Source organism: Indicator indicator, chromosome 31 (genome assembly GCF_027791375.1).
Source record: "Indicator indicator isolate 239-I01 chromosome 31, UM_Iind_1.1, whole genome shotgun sequence".
In the NCBI taxonomy this organism is placed as follows: Eukaryota; Metazoa; Chordata; class Aves; order Piciformes; family Indicatoridae; genus Indicator; species Indicator indicator.
Genome location: NC_072040.1, coordinates 6,390,032 through 6,402,334, shown reverse-complemented (window position 1 = coordinate 6,402,334; position 12,303 = coordinate 6,390,032). Strand labels below are relative to the sequence as shown.

General features: G+C 40.8%; 1 pseudogene; it reads left to right on the top strand.

The window, feature by feature from the left end:
- The window catches only part of LOC128977179 (chloride channel protein D-like), a 71,576-nt pseudogene extending 59,623 nt beyond the window's left edge, over positions 1–11,953 (top strand).
- Positions 11,954–12,303: the final 350 nt, after the last annotated feature.

Genomic DNA, 12,303 nt, shown 5'->3' with positions numbered 1-12,303 from the left:
GCCTGTTTGGACATTTTAGCATAACAAATAAACCATTCTGTTCGTGCCTGAACCTCTCAGATCTGTGCCATACATAGCTCTCCTGTGGGAAGGCTGAAGGTTGGATTCCCTGGTTTTGCCTTTGCACCTTTACCTACACAGCTGTTAGCCATTGTTCTGCATGTTGCTGGTGGTGTATTTTAGCTGAAAGAATTATTTTTGTTTGTCTTGCTCAATTTAATTCGATTGGGGGAAAGTAATTATGTAAACCCCACAGTATCTCTGACTGTAAGCAGACTGTACAGAATGTATGTGTCTAAGCAGAAATGGGTAGAACTTGGTTTTCTGCTACTTCAGTACAGGATGTGACATTTCTGGCATTGTGAATGCATTTTTGTCTGTGGTTTTTTTCACCTAGGAAACATCATCTCTTCCCACCCATCAAGTTTACTTAAACTTCAACATTTTGTGGTTGATGGAAATTGTTATTTTCATGCCAAAAAGAAATTCTAATCAAAACATTGTAGGCAAAGTTGTCAAAAATCCTTGTAGTTTACCATGTCTGTTTGAACTGGTTTCTTACATGTTTTGATATGCTATAGGGGACTGCTATAGGGGACTGGCTACGTAATGGCCTGACTCAAACTGTGCTTGTTTGATACAAGTGAAGTGTTCAGAGTGCCATTTTCAGAACAAAGTTGGAGATCTGAAGTCCTTTAAAAACCAGAACTTTGTGCTCTAAATCATAAATAAACATATTCAAAAGCTGTAGTTGAAAAACTACCAGAGCTTGGACTTTGAGAACACCTAGTGAGTGAAAGCATGGCCTCCCACCTGAAGACATTTCCAAAGGTCAAATATTCTGGAAAGCAGATTTTTTTATCCATCTTAAAACAAAACCTAATTGCTTCTGAAATCTTGTCCTGAAAGGTGCTGTGCAATGATGTGAATAGGTCTAAGTTTTGTCAGCTTTCCTTAAAGCTGTCCAGCTGCCTGAGCCAAGCTGCGTGGGTCTGCAGAGCTCAGCATCACTGCTGCGACAGTCCTGGGGAGCCTGGTGGGACTCCATCGCTCACACAGAGCTGGATGTGGAAACTGACTCCAGAAAGGCTGGGAGCACTGGCAGGAATGCCGAGGGTTACATCCCTCCACTTCAGAAGCTTCAGGGAAGATAGTAAACATCCACTTGAACAAAGTCCCTGCTCTAATTCTTGCTCAAAGGATCTAATAGAGCTGAGCTGTCAGAGAGCTGCACCTGAGAGGAAGATTTCTGCCTGAGGTTAGTCCTTGATCCAGAGGCAGAAGGACTGCCAGTGGAGGGAGCCAAACTACGTTTCTAGTTGCAGTATTTATTGTGCTGCTGAGTTTGCTGCGCGGCACTTTGCGCTTCCTTCCTAGTAGGAGGAAGCCAGGTACGGAACGCTGTGCACTCATAAATCTCCTGCCCCATGGTCCTGCTATCATTGCACGGCTGGTAAGCTGGTATGGAAAGGGAGATTCCCTGCTTTCCACCATCAGAAGACATGGTAGAGCAGCTGTTCCCAGTAACAATAATGACACTACTGCTGAGACAAACATTTTTGCGATGATGCATGGGAACACTAAATCCAAACCACATTGTTTAGCTAATGCATGCTTTCACTCTGCTAAAGGCGAATGTCACATAACTGAAAGTAAATTGAAGAGATCAGAGTTTAGAAAATATGACAAAGTTGAAAACTTAAAGCTGTATCGCACAGTAACATCCTTGAGCAGAGAAATCATTGATCCAAACTGGTGAGTATGTGTCTTTTATAGCAGCTTATTAGGTATGGCCTAGCCTCTGGTCAGGCCAGAGAACAGAAAGCATCGTGAGTCAGGAATGCTTTCTGCCGAGCACTTCGGTACAACTGAGCCCAGCGTATTGATGTGTGCTCTGGGGAAGGAGATCTAGCATTGCAGCATAGCACAGATACGTCAGGCTGTAGGTATGGTTTCTGGTATTTCGCTTTAATCTGCCCTCCCAGTTGGGACTAACGAAGCCCCAGCCTCAAGGCGTGTGCGTGCGCACGTGTGAAGAGTCCACACACTTATTTCATGGGGCAGTACCTTTATTTTTCTTAGGAAGAGAAGTTCCTGCCTTCACTAAGCAATGTGGTACAACAGCCTAGGGACAAATGGGAAGTTAAAGATGAATTGTGACCTAAACCATGTAATTCATAAATTAATTACTGAGCTTAGTGATATCTACTTTAGTATTGCAACAGTTTCGCTGCTGGCACCCTTGAAATTACTGATACAAATTTGAAAGTTTCTTGGAGAGCCTTTTCCTTCTGGCACTGTTGTGGGGAGGTTGCTAAGTTTAGATCCCAGGAATGCAAAGTTACTCAAACAGAGAAGTCTGCAAAGTTCATGCAATATATGGAGATAAAAATGAGGTTTTGTTTCTTACTGGAGGATCACAGCTTTTCTCCTTCCTCTTCCCCATGGCTTTGCTATAAGCTATAGGCAACAATGATTCTACCAGGCCAAAGCTAGGAACACCATTGGCAGTGGTTTAAAGGCTGCACCTAAGCTCAGCCAGCAGAGAGGAGAAAAAGGGGAGGGGGAGTGTGTTAGAGACTTGAAAACTATTTTTAGGTGTGCAGACTAGGGAACTGATGGCAATATCAAAGTGCTTTTGTGATTACTTGGTTTTCGTGTTAGAGGGTAGAGTCTGTCAGCACATTGTTTGTTTTTACTGTCTGGACTCCTGCTTTTGAAAAGCTGATCCAGATAATTTCAATGATACACTGTACAGTGATCTTGCCTATTAAAATAAATGGAATCCAGCACTTTCAACAAAAGCCCTTGACGTTCTGATCCTCCCATGTATTGTCAGAGTGCTGGGGCACTGCAGCTCATGAATTACACAGATGGAGGAAGCTTTATAGAGTCTGTGGCAGTGGTTTTATTTTGTACCCAAAGTGTGAGAGTTTTCTTCCAAAGAACAACATTATATGATACTTTTAAAATTAGTAGGCCTGCTTGGCCATACCAATAATTGTGCAGGTGCTGTAGGACTTTGTGACAGAGCCCTTTGGAAGGAAAGCTGGAGTGTTGCAGAGGCTGTGTGCTAGCTTAAAAAGCCAAATTAAAAACGTATGCAGCCTTGCTGCAGCATGTGGGTGGCTTTTAGGCAAGTGCAGTGTGTTGTTAACTGTTGAAATCAAATATAGGCATAGGGGAAAACTGGTGTGTGAATGGAAAGACTGATCACATACTTGTCCTGTCGTTCAAACGTGTGGTAGGTTCCTCTCAAAATCTGCCTAGTAACAAGGCACTTTGCAGGGAAACCCAAATCTGATCCTAGGTCTTCGTCCTAAATCTAGCCTTTCTCTAGGTCTGAAATACTAACCTTGCATTTACAATTTAACAGCTGCCTTAGCATTTTCATTTGGAGGCTGTGGACTTACTGTCTGCTCATTCACCCTGACTATGGTGCCCATAAAACCAGAAAGCTGGCAACTGAAGTAATGAATATTAACCTCAAAACTCAGATCTGAGGTGGAAGAAATTCCTCTTTTACAGATCTGAAAACTGAGATACAGAGATTAAATATGCACTCAGCATCCTTTGAAAGGTTGTGGCATGGAAAGGATTTGATCTTTGCTCTGGAAATCCTCAGTCCAGTACTTGATAATGACCTTTTTATCATCTGGGAGGTAAAATGCCAAAAATTCCTGATTTCAAGAAGAAAATAGTAAGTAAACAGTAATGATTTAGGCTGCCTAACCTGAAAAAACCCTGTAACCCTGAGATTTTGCTATGTAAGAGGAAGACTTGGTGGACTTTAAAACAGTTCTTGGTATGTGATGGTCTAGTCTTCCTCTAATGTCTAGCTCCTTATATATAGAATACCTTTTTTTACCAGTAACAAAAGGCACGATGCTACTCAAAGTCAGGAAAAATGCATTTAGTACACTAGAAGAGTTTTGGAAGAGTAACATGCTTCTGCTAGAACTTTTGGTGAGAGCGGAGCAGTCATCAAATCCTGCAAAGTCCTCTAAGCATTCTTTTCATCTTGAGTCCTGTGAAAGTTGAAGGTGCAAGACACTAAGTCTTAGTGCAGCAAGTTTGCAGATGTGTTGATATTATAAAATAATTTACACACCAACCAGGTCTTAGGATGAGGAAGGACCATGAAGAGTTTCAGAGTTCCTTATCTTGTTGTCTTAGTGTGCAAAAAATTAGTGGTTGATGTCACTGGGTTTTAAATGTGTCTGAAAGAAGCCCTGAGACAGTAGTGGTGGTGGAACACTGCAACAGGTTGCCCAGGGAGGTGGTTGAGTCCCCTTCCTTGGAGATATTCAAGGTAGGACTCAAAGAGGGCCTGGGCAACCTGATCAAGTTGGGGATGTCCCTGCTTGACTGCAGGGGGATTTGGACTGAATGACCTTTGGAAGTTCCTTCCAGCTTGGACCATTCTATGATTCTATGATTTTTATTACATGGAAGGGAGATTTGCTTTATTCTGGTCAGAATACGTTAATCACTGATCCTCACTGAGCTGGATATTGGCCAAACCATCAGCTAAAAATCAGCTCAAGAATAAAAACAATGCAGGTACCTTTGGTGAATTAATTCAGGAGAAATGAGTCCAAAGCTTTCAGAAACAAGCTAAAAATGATACTTCAGGTTCTCTAGTCCTCTCTCTTCCCCCTGCCCCACTGTGTAGCTATTTTATCCACTTAATTTAGGAGAGTCCTGCCCTGAATGCTTTTGCCAGTGACATCACCTTTTAATCTGTTCATTTGCAGCTACTTTGGAGCTCCAGCTCCTTTTATGTCACTCCCCCAATATTTAGAATTTGCAGTTTTCTCAGATAATTGACCATCTTGACAAGAAGAGTGACACAATCAACTGTCAGATACTTTTCATTCTTGGCTTCCATGCCAAATCTGACATGTGGATATTGGGATAATAATGTGTTATCTTAATTAGGTGTATCTTCATGATGCATGCTTTACAACAGATAGAGCATATGAAACTACTGCAATGCCTTGCCAGGGTATCTTTGAAATGAGATTCCCTACTTAAGGGGTTTCTTCCTTCTTAAATAAATAAAGAGTAAATGAACAATCGCAGAGTCCAAGTCTGAATCCTAGCACTTCCTGCTAAGCCTCACAAAATAGTGCAAGAAACATGTTTGGTCTGCTTTCTAAGGCTTGATGATGTGATAGGAAGGATGTTGTATGTAACATCAAAGAGTGATGTTGTTATACCTCTGAAGCATGACTTCTGGAAGTCCAAGTGAAATAATGTATGCTCATTTTTTCTCCTGAATATGGCAGATTTTCATAGGCTTGGATTCTTATCAGAAACGTTCCAATGGTTTCCTTCATTGTGTTTGTATGTGCTTGCCTTTTTTTTTTTTTTTTTTTTTTGACCAGCCAAATTTCTCTCACACTTCCCAAAGCCCTGTTAGGTGACTCCCTGCTGGGTTTAGTTAAGAGTGGTGCCGAGCAAATTGCAAGCTGCCAAAACCAGCCAACAGACCACTGGTGATGAGCAAATGTTTCTGCTCTTTCAGCTCATGGTGAATGTTGCTGGTTTGGTTGTTTTTTTTTTTAATTCCAGCCCATGATGTTCAAGTAGAAAATGGTGAAGTCTGGACTATGGGCAGAACAGTGTTTTGGACCTGAGCATACAGTGTCTGGCAAGACATCAAGGTGGATCATAACTCTTGCATATATGGACTTTGACATCTATGTATTCATGTTACCAGTAAAGTCTTGAGACTATTTCTGGCCCAGTGATCACCCTTGAAATTGACTTCTTGGAGCTGTACCTGATGATCTTGGAGCAGAATTTAGATCTCTATACTTATATCTCACATACAACAACTGCAGACCTCTTTGTGAAAGGCTGTGGAACGTGAGTCTTCAGAGAGTCCTGCAGAACCAAGTGCATAATGCACCAAAGGTAATTCACAGGGCACGACTGGATTCATTTCTTCTCCATGTCCTCTGCTGTAGTGAATAGCTCATGAGTGCTTTCTCCCCTTTCCTCCTCCAAATGAAGGAGGAGGGGGCTAGATTGTACCTGTTGTGGCATGCCTATTCTATTCTTTTTAGTGTGTTCTCATGATTGTCCTCAAACCTAAGTCCATTAATTGTCTATGTGACATCTCCATATGCTGGCTTGCATGTGACAAGAGGCTTAGGGCAAGCCAGCGACTTTTCCAGGAGGGAAAATGTGAATCCAGAGTGAAGTATTTTCTCAGTGGAGTCCTCAGCAGTCAGCTCTGCTGCAGTGCTATGCTCTCCTTAGTAATATGAAAGAGATTTTATATTACCAAAGGCAGTCAGATATTAAATTGAGAGAAATAAAAATTCAGTACTCATGAAGGAGACTAAATTCCTTGTTTGTCCTGTGAATGGGATGTGCTGTTAAGGAGGGGGGCAGGTTAAAGGCTCCTAGTATTCCAAGATTTTGCACTGATTTTCTTCAGAACTGATGTTTTTCCACAAGTTATATTCACACTCAGGTCTTCACCTGTAGAAGGATGATGCTTATATCCCATCCTCAAGCATCTTATTTATAGATTCCATTGAGAACCTCAGATGAGAGACCAAAGCCACATCTGCATGAGCAAAATCCAGATTTCAAGACTGGACTTACAGAGTGAAACAGGTGACTATTTCAGGAGAAAAGGAACTGCTCTGCAGTGGTAGTCAGCTCATGGGAGGTGCACATTTCCTGCAGATGTGTGTTCAGATCTAAACTGAAATGCAGAATTAGATGCTCCCAAAGTACCTTGTTTTTAAGTTGGAGAATTACATAAAAAGACCCCAAACATGTGAAATTACATTTTAATATTCTACATAGGAAACTAGTTTAACTTTACCTTTTCAATGGTATTTCAGAATTAGTTTACTTTTTTCCCCTTCCCCCTACTCTTTACAGTTTTGATCCAGCTTCATCCAATTCAGGACAAAGAAGTATAGAGCAGGGAAAGGGAGACTGTTTGGAAAGAAAATAATAAAATGGCAAATAGCCTGCTGGTCAGGGCAGCCAGTGGGAACCGGGGGGACCTGGTTGGTTCTTCAGATCCCTGTTTATTCAGCGTGGACCCCTCCAATGGGAGACATTCAGACATGCCATACATAGCCACTAATGTGCTTGCTATGAAGGAGAGTGTGGAGAAAGGGCTTGAACCTAGTTCTTCCATATCCTGTCCCTAGGGAGAGCACAAACCACCAGCTTTTGGATCTGGCAGACGTGTCATCATGGTGTAAGTCCTCTGCTGCAGAGTGCTAATCCTGCCTTGAAGCAGACTAATCTTTCCCAGGAGATATTATGTTAAAAGTAGTCAATTCCTGTAACAAGGTTTTGGTTGAGCAAACCAGTATTTTTGGATACAGAAATAGTTATTTGAAATATTCCCAGCTCATACTTGGTGCTCCAGTCACAAAAGCCACTTTGTACCTCATTTGTACTTCTTTGATGCCCTAACGAAGATCGTGTGTCTGCTCTCCTCTGGGTCATAGAATCAGTCAGGGCTGGAAGGGACCACAAGGATCATCTAGTTCCAACCCCCCTGCCATGGGCAGGGACACCTCACACTAGATCAGGCTGGCCAGAGCCTCAAGCATATCAAGCATATCATTTTGCAGTGAGTTGCACATCTTTGTACTACTGTAGATGCTCCTAGCTATAATCATAGTCCAGGACTAACACAATGTTAAGGATGTTGCAAGGCAAAAACCTTTGTGGTGGTCCCCCGGGGTGTTTGTTTTCTAAATATAAATTAAAAGGCTGGAGGTAGATATTGGGGATGGAGTGTGTGTGGATGGGGGGAGCAAGGAAACACTAAGATATCAATGATAATTTAAAACGTATTCCTAGTCAAGGCTTTATATGTGTAGTGCAGAAGGGGAAAGCTCTAAAGAAAGGTTTGTAATGATACAATAATTGATGAAGATATCCATTTTCACATGACTAAGTATATGACTATTAAATGTCTTATTGAACTCCGAGTGCAGTCCTCTGAGAGAGTTTCATGGATGATTTAAAATGTGACATGACTATTTTGCAGATCCTGTGTTTTAATGTAGATGTTACTTAAGAAGGATGTGAGAAGGAAGAAAAGTCTATCCATTTATATTCACATAATTGTATTTGCTTAGCATTGATAATGTCTTTTCAGGTGCAGACTAGACAGTACATGAACAGGTTCTGCCAAGCAGGTTGTTTCAAGTCAAGAAGAACATACAGGATTAAGTGATGTTCATTAATTAGCCAATCCTAAACCAGAAAACACTTGTGTGATGCTGCTTTTGAAATTTAGGAAGGTGAATTATATGTTTGACCCACTAATACCCTAGAATCAGAGAATTTCTCAAGTTGGAAATGACCCAAAAGGATCATTGAGTTCAACTCCCTGTTCCTCACCTTATAATAAATGTAGCCTTCTAACCCCAGGCAGGAGCTCTGTATGCTGCTGGAGAATGAGAATATCTTTGACCCAGAGACAAATGATGAATCTTCTTCCTCCTCTCTCCTATGAGAAGGTAACCTCTTTTCTCTCAGTTCTTTCCTTGTTTAATCAGCCTGTATATTGGGTGATTAAGGATGAGCTCTCCATGAACAAAGAAATGATGTAACTTATGTGATTGAGCTAAAGAGGTGGTCAGGTACAATTTAAATTAAACGATGACCAAAGACCTTCCAGGGACAGCTGTCATAAACTATAAAGCCACTCAGAGTCTGGAAATTTTGCAAGACTGCTGGCAAACAACTTCCTTGCTTAGGTAGACTGTTCCAATCTCAACTTCTCTATGGATAGCAGAATGATTATAATATTTAATTCTGTATGGGTAGCACCTCTCTGAACGATGAGTGTTTATAAAAGCTGTCAAGCTTGAAAAGCATGTAGCATTCTTCCCTCTGACAGATGACTAAAGGGTTTTTAGGAACAGTAAACATTAAGTGTGGCAGAAGAAAATCGTGTGTTAGCAAGGCAAGACTGGTAATGCAGTTTTGAACAATTTATACAGACACAACTGGAAAGTCATCAGATACATTACTAAAGCTTGGTCCACACAGGGGAATCCATCTGGCAAAACAGTATTGGAAGGAGCAGGGCAATTATGTATGGGATGAGGTGCCAGGATACAAATAGGTGCTTCTGTGGAGGAGAGCTGGAGCTCGGCTGATGGTTAATAGCAGTTTTATTGGATTTCTCTGCTCTGTGCTATCAAGTAATTACCACTTACTGTGTGAATTTTCACAGCATGAAAAACCTCACCCTGAAGCCAATATAACTGACATTGTCTTAACAGAGAGACAGTTACGCTAAGGGGAAAATAATAATCTTTTTGTAAGGGAAGAGTTTTATTTTAAATTGCTAATTTAAGCCTTGCTGGCAAAAGAAGTTCTAATAAGTTTGGACAAGATCTGCCAGTGTAGCTCTGCTAGAAAACTTCTTCTTAAGGGTCCAACTAGAAAGCTCTGAAGCCTGAGGAAGGAAAGAGAAATAGATTCTTGCCTCTTCCAGATAACAGAGGAGAAGCTGCCCAATGTGTCGCGCCTGACCATGCTGCTGAATTGCTACACTACAGATCCCCAGTATCAGCAACTCTTCATCAATCTGGTAAGACTGAAGCCAACTCTAAAAACAAACATTTCCTCCATGAACAATGTGTTTGTTATATTTCCTCATTTGTTTATGATGGCTGTGTCAGCCGCACTGATTTACATAAACACTGCCAATCCTGGGACCTTCCATTCTCAACAAAAGTAGCTGAGTACAAACAGCATTCCCAAGTTTTAATTCATATTGTATAAACATAACAGATGTTGATAAAATGAGCCAAAAGAGAAAATACAACAAAGGAGACCATTTCAAGGGGGCTTTTGATTAAAATGCATTCCAGATTGACAAAATGATACAATGTTAATGGAATAGATCATTTAAATGTCATTATTTGGCTCTTATAGTCCTATAAAGCAACACTTTTGAGATTTTAGGTTCCATTACTGTACACTGCCTATACATCAGCTTATAAATAAAGCTGTATTTCTTTCCCCTTTTCCTTCACACAGCCCCCCCCCCCTTCTCTTTATTTTAATCCCTACTATGACATTGCCACATTTTATTTCCTAAATACAGTATTAAAACATTGGGCCCAAAGGCAATAATCTGTTTGGTGTACTGAATAAAGCCTAAAATAAATATGTTATAAACAAGTGTAGTTTTTACCTCAGCGAATTCCCAGCCTGCAGCATTGAAACTGAGGTGTGAGAGCATATTGGGAAATTGTGGCCAGAGAACCAAATTTGGATGGGTTTTATTTAAAAAGATACAAAATTTGCTCTTGTTTACTCATCTGTAAAGAAGATGAGTTTGAGATCCATCTAGTTTGAATTCCTTGCTTTGAGAATAGCTAGAAGGAGAGAAAAGTTATAAAACCACATTGCTCCCGATATCCAGTATCTAAACTGGTTTATGAGTTACCTTTTAAGAGACAGGGAAACTGGGATGGAGACAGAACGTGTGGCATGAACATGACAACTCAACTGAGACCTAGTCCAGGGGGGTCATACAGTGCTCATTTAGGTTTCACACTCATCCCTTCCAGCAATTTGTTGCCATCACTTGTGAAAGATCTGTTTCTGATATCCACAGAAATATCTACTGTGAAGTTCTTAGGTGTAATGACTTCCTGTGACAGTGAGTTCCACAGCAAAATTGCCTGTGATGTAGAAAGAGGAAACCTTTTTGCCTTTGATTTTTTTTTTCCATATGTCTTTGAATGTTTTGTCAGACCTGTAAATGAAAGAGGGAGAAGAGATGTGTCCTTCTGTATTGTGGACTTATTATGTTATTTTATCATATCATAGCATTGATATCAATTTATCTGAAGCAAAGATGTGGTGTGGAGGGACATGGTTTAGCACCAGAATTGGTAGTAAGATAACAATTGGGCTCTATGATCATAAAAGTCTTTTCCAGCCAAAATGATTCTGTGATTCTATGATCATGTCTTTGTTTCATTTTTCCTCTGGGGAGCCATACCCTTGGGAAGCATAATACACCTTTGTCAGAGCTGGCTGAGTCATAAGAAGGACATTGTAGAATGATGTGAAAAGTAAAACCTTAGTGAATACTGATACAAGCTATAAAGACAAGCCTGGCTAACAATAAAATGGTCTTTAATTCTGTTCCTGTGCAGAAACAGTTATAGCCCTCATAGTTGTCAGTGATCAGAGCTTAGTACTTGCAGGCTCTCTTCTTCTCAAAGTAATATGATTGTTTTCTTTGTCCTCTTCCTCACAGTTTGTTTCTGTGTGGATCGACTTTTATAAGCATTTACTGCAAAATATTACAGGATGTCATAAATGGTTGTGTAATGAGAGAGCAGCTATAAAAAAATCTTCAGACTTAATAAATATTTGGGTCACTGACTATTTCCAACTAAAAACTCAGACCATATCAATGGAGCTCAACTTTGCTTTTCTAAGCCTGTGAGATTTGGGTACATTCCAGTCATAATAGTTTATTTAGAGTGAACCTGATGGCTTACCAAAAAAGAAAGTGTTCTTTTACTATGGTATTTCCTGATGTTTTAGGTGTAATTGGTGATGGGGAACAGGAGAGAACTAATGTTCGTACTGGCTGCTGTCCCTCAAGCCTCTTACCTCTCTCTGCCTGGCCTCCTTCCTCTGCTTTTCCTTTTCACCCCTGTGTCAGGGGTGCACTCATACTTTTGTGTTCTCCATGTGCCTTCTCTCCTTGCCTTACAGGAGCCACACATAAACAAGTCTGCAATGTCAGTCCAAGCTCATTTCTCACTGTAATGCACCTACATCATCTTTTGCACCCTGGGGCTGTGCCACCTCACAGAACTGAGCGGTTGGGGTGATCACCAGGAAGAACCTGATGCCTTTCACACTGGAGGGGAGGCTCAGGCCCCAGCTGGCACCACAGAGCCCTGATGGCCCTGAGTAGCCACAAATGTGTCCTTAGGCTTTGTCACTTCTTTTGAGCCCATGTTTTTCTTCAGGAAAAAATAATCAGAGATATTCCATTTGATCCCTTCTGGAGAAGAGATGCTTAAATACTGCTGCATCTGGATATGTAGGATTGTAGCCCAGAGCTATGTCTTCTCAAAAGTTTGGTGATTGCAAAATTCATTAATTTAAATGCTTGTGAGACAAAAATAAGAATTTTTCTGTTTATGGCATATATACATAAAATTGTTTGTGAAGGATGGATGTCAAGGATGCTTTTGTCATATTGTGTCTATGCTTCCCAATGAAGAAAATGTCATAACCCTTAGCAGCAGTTATGTGGCCAAA